We start from the raw sequence: 5000 nt of genomic DNA, 5'->3' as shown, positions 1-5000 counted from the left end.
ATCAACGCGAGCTTATGACTCGCGCTTACTGGGAATTCCTCGTTCATGGGGAACAATTGCAAGCCCCAATCCCTAGCACGAAGGAGGTTCAGCGGGTTACCCCGACCTTTCGGCCTAGGAAGACACGCTGATTCCTTCAGTGTAGCGCGCGTGCGGCCCAGAACATCTAAGGGCATCACAGACCTGTTATTGCTCAATCTCGTGCGGCTAGAAGCCGCCTGTCCCTCTAAGAAGAAAAGTAATCGCTGACAGCACGAAGGATGTCACGCGACTAGTTAGCAGGCTAGAGTCTCGTTCGTTATCGGAATTAACCAGACAAATCGCTCCACCAACTAAGAACGGCCATGCACCACCACCCACCGAATCAAGAAAGAGCTATCAATCTGTCAATCCTTCCGGTGTCCGGGCCTGGTGAGGTTTCCCGTGTTGAGTCAAATTAAGCCGCAGGCTCCACTCCTGGTGGTGCCCTTCCGTCAATTCCTTTAAGTTTCAGCTTTGCAACCATACTTCCCCCGGAACCCAAAAGCTTTGGTTTCCCGGAGGCTGCCCGCCGAGTCATCGGAGGAACTGCGGCGGATCGCTGGCTGGCATCGTTTATGGTTAGAACTAGGGCGGTATCTGATCGCCTTCGAACCTCTAACTTTCGTTCTTGATTAATGAAAACATACTTGGCAAATGCTTTCGCTTCTGTTCGTCTTGCGACGATCCAAGAATTTCACCTCTAACGTCGCAATACGAATGCCCCCGCCTGTCCCTATTAATCATTACCTCGGGTTCCGAAAACCAACAAAATAGAACCGAGGTCCTATTCCATTATTCCATGCACACAGTATTCAGGCGGGCTTGCCTGCTTTAAGCACTCTAATTTGTTCAAAGTAAACGTGCCGGCCCACCCAGACACTCAATAAAGAGCACCTTGGTAGGATTTCAACGGGGTCCGCCTCGGGACGCACGAACACGCACGAGGCGGTCGCACGCCTTCGGCTCGCCCCACCGGCAGGACGTCCCACGATACATGCCAGTTAAACACCGACGGGCGGTGAACCAACAGCGTGGGACACAAATCCAACTACGAGCTTTTTAACCGCAACAACTTTAATATACGCTATTGGAGCTGGAATTACCGCGGCTGCTGGCACCAGACTTGCCCTCCAATAGATACTCGTTAAAGGATTTAAAGTGTACTCATTCCGATTACGGGGCCTCGGATGAGTCCCGTATCGTTATTTTTCGTCACTACCTCCCCGTGCCGGGAGTGGGTAATTTGCGCGCCTGCTGCCTTCCTTGGATGTGGTAGCCGTTTCTCAGGCTCCCTCTCCGGAATCGAACCCTGATTCCCCGTTACCCGTTACAACCATGGTAGGCGCAGAACCTACCATCGACAGTTGATAAGGCAGACATTTGAAAGATGCGTCGCCGGTACGAGGACCGTGCGATCAGCCCAAAGTTATTCAGAGTCACCAAGGCAAACGGACCGGACGAGCCGACCGATTGGTTTTGATCTAATAAAAGCGTCCCTTCCATCTCTGGTCGGGACTCTGTTTGCATGTATTAGCTCTAGAATTACCACAGTTATCCAAGTAACGTGGGTACGATCTAAGGAACCATAACTGATTTAATGAGCCATTCGCGGTTTCACCTTAATGCGGCTTGTACTGAGACATGCATGGCTTAATCTTTGAGACAAGCATATGACTACTGGCAGGATCAACCAGGGAGCTGCGTCAACTAGAGCTGAGCAGCCGGCCGCCCGGGAGTGTGTCCCAGGGGCCCGCGCGAACACGCAAGCGTCCGCTCAATTATTCTGCAAACAGGAGGAGGCTGAGCTCCCCTGCACAATACACCTCGAAACCCTCTCAGGTCCCGGCGGCGCGCAGCGCCGTCCTAAGTACTTGGTCGGGTTCGAGAGAGGCGCAATCGCCCGGAGTTAGGCGAGTAGACGCTTTAGGTGCGACCACCCGTGCTCCCAACTGAGCTTGCCGCTGCCGACAGAGGCCCGGGAGCGTGCTGTCGTGGCATTGCCGGCGGGAGACAACACGCGCCACCTACGGTGACCGGCAGCTCCAACGCCAGCGCCACAGAAGGGCAAAGGCCCCACGTGGGTGCCGAAGCGAACTCTCCCAGCACAGCGCACGTGCCAACACGTCTGCACAACTGCGATACAAACCACCAGCGAGAACCGCTGGGGCGACCGAGCAGCAGACGGCGTCGCGGCGCCGAGTGCCGGGCGGCGGCGCATCCTCAACGCACACAGTCCTCAGTCGGACCAGCACACTGCAGATGTCCACCGCGCTTCGCACCGGGCCCGCGAGGACCCACTTTGGCCGCCCGGCGCCGCGCGCAGGGTGCCCCGGCGCGCAGCTGCGCCGCCTGCCGCGTCCGTCGGCCGGCGCGCCTGCCACTGGGCGCCCCCACCAGCCGGCTGTAGCGCGTGCGCCCACGCACCGCGCGGCCAGCACGCCGGGCGGCCCCCCCTCACCGGCCGGGGACGGTCCCACCCAGCCACCGCCGCGTATCGCTTCACACACAGATTTGCCCTTACTGATTTACCTCCAGCAACAACAACCGCACCACAATGGGTTTACCAGTTGTTCATTTGCGTAACGTCACCAGCAAACGTAGACGTCCATCCCAGTTTGCAAATGCAACGATTATTGCATACCTGTCTGTTAGGTGCCACGACACACTACGTCTGCCCACATACACGCAACAAAATGTGCACGACTAGAGAACACGTGGGAGGTGGCCCCCTACGTATGCGATGTCCATTACGACACCGACTGTCAACCAGCATCTGTACCATGTCGCAGATGTGGAACGCGGTGCACCATGCTATCACACTGTGTGAGAAGAGACGACTACGTTTGAATACACGCGCCACTACATCAACAGACGGCTCATGCTGATCGCCATCCAGGGCGTCCGTTACTCCCACACGTCTCTATGGCGTACCACACTGCAATGTAGCTGTTATGGGGAGACGGCACGTGGCTGAGTGCACAACATTTGGACCGTATGGTTCGCTGTTGTTGGGCGCAGTCGTTGTACGGTCACACATGTGCCACAGCGTATCATTCAGTACATACGGACCTATGTGCAGTACAATGTGAGGGTTAAGCTTACGACATCAGCGGACAGTGGACACAGGCCGTACCACGACGTAGACTGAGCGCTTCGACATGCGAATGCCAGTGAACAGCTGCGAAGGGCATTGAACACGCAAGCACCTGAACGACCAGCGTGCGAAGGCAGGGGGGGGGGAGGGGGGGGCGATGTACATCCTGCAGTCGTCCACATTACAGTGTACAGCGGGAGCATGTAAAAAGTAAGCAACACTTGCGAAGTGTTGAACATGAAACGATACACAAGAGGGTGGGCGGTGCGAGTAGCGAACTATATTCAGAGGGTTGTGGTTAGACAACACTAGATTAATGTAACGTGTCATATGCCAATTACAGAGCAGGTTAAGGCACAACGTGGGTTAGGTTAAGGCACAACGTGGGTTAGGTTAAGGCACAACGTGGGTTAGGTTAAGGCACAACGTGGGTTAGGTTAAGGCACAACGTGGGTTAGGTTAAGGCACAACGTGGGTTAGGTTAAGGCACAACGTGGGTTAGGTTAAGGCACAACGTGGGTTAGGTTAAGGCACAACGTGGGTTAGGTTAAGGCACAACGTGGGTTAGGTTAAGGCACAACGTGGGTTAGGTTAAGGCACAACGTGGGTTAGGTTAAGGCACAACGTGGGTTAGGTTAAGGCACAACGTGGGTTAGGTTAAGGCACAACGTGGGTTAGGTTAAGGCACAACGTGGGTTAGGTTAAGGCACAACGTGGGTTAGGTTAAGGCACAACGTGGGTTAGGTTAAGGCACAACGTGGGTTAGGTTAAGGCACAACGTGGGTTAGGTTAAGGCACAACGTGGGTTAGGTTAAGGCACAACTTGGGTTAGGTTAAGGCACAACGTGGGTTAGGTTAAGGCACAACTTGGGTTAGGTTAAGGCACAACTTGGGTTAGGTTAAGGCACAACTTGGGTTAGGTTAAGGCACAACTTGGGTTAGGTTAAGGCACAACTTGGGTTAGGTTAAGGCACAACTTGGGTTAGGTTAAGGCACAACTTGGGTTAGGTTAAGGCACAACTTGGGTTAGGTTAAGGCACAACTTGGGTTAGGTTAAGGCACAACTTGGGTTAGGTTAAGGCACAACTTGGGTTAGGTTAAGGCACAACTTGGGTTAGGTTAAGGCACAACTTGGGTTAGGTTAAGGCACAACTTGGGTTAGGTTAAGGCACAACTTGGGTTAGGTTAAGGCACAACTTGGGTTAGGTTAAGGCACAACTTGGGTTAGGTTAAGGCACAACTTGGGTTAGGTTAAGGCACAACTTGGGTTAGGTTAAGGCACAACTTGGGTTACATTGCGGTACAAATTGCGTTACATTGCGGTACAAATTGCGTTACATTGCGGTACAAATTGCGTTACATTGCGGTACAAATTGCGTTACATTGCGGTACAAATTGCGTTACATTGCGGTACAAATTGCGTTACATTGCGGTACAAATTGCGTTACATTGCGGTACAAATTGCGTTACATTGCGGTACAAATTGCGTTACATTGCGGTACAAATTGCGTTACATTGCGGTACAAATTGCGTTACATTGCGGTAGAAATTGTGGTACAAATTGCGTTACGAATTTGGTTAGGTTAAGGTGCAAAATGGGTTAGGTTAAGGTGCGAAATGGGTTGGATTACAGTACACAACGTGGTAAGAGAGTGTGTTGTTGGGGGGGGGGGCCGAGGTTCGTTGGTAGTGATCATTGTAAGTGAATGTCTGAGGCAGCGTCAGTATGTCACAGCAGTTATGTCTCGTCAGGATGCGCTTATGCGCTTTTCGCTCGTGACTGGAGGCGCGCCGCGTCTGTGGTTGCGGCACACCTGTGTGATTCATTCCTGCCATTGTTTCTGTGCCGTAACAGGTGGCAGTGTGGTGGTGTTGGGTGCACCCC

The 5000-nt window shown here is 53.4% G+C and overlaps 1 non-coding gene across 1 annotated transcript in view; it reads right to left on the bottom strand.

The window, feature by feature from the left end:
- LOC126137997 (small subunit ribosomal RNA) overlaps positions 1-1718 on the bottom strand; it is a 1909-nt gene extending 191 nt beyond the window's left edge. Inside the window, exon 1 of the ribosomal RNA XR_007528045.1 lies at positions 1-1718. This exon is cut by the window's left edge and continues 191 nt beyond it. This is a non-coding gene — a ribosomal RNA (small subunit ribosomal RNA).
- Between the last annotated feature and the right edge of the window lie 3282 nt (positions 1719-5000).

Source organism: Schistocerca cancellata, unplaced genomic scaffold, assembly GCF_023864275.1.
Source record: "Schistocerca cancellata isolate TAMUIC-IGC-003103 unplaced genomic scaffold, iqSchCanc2.1 HiC_scaffold_649, whole genome shotgun sequence".
Classification (NCBI taxonomy): domain Eukaryota; kingdom Metazoa; phylum Arthropoda; class Insecta; order Orthoptera; family Acrididae; genus Schistocerca; species Schistocerca cancellata.
Note: the sequence above shows the minus strand (reverse complement) of the source record. Positions and strands in the feature narration are given on the sequence as shown.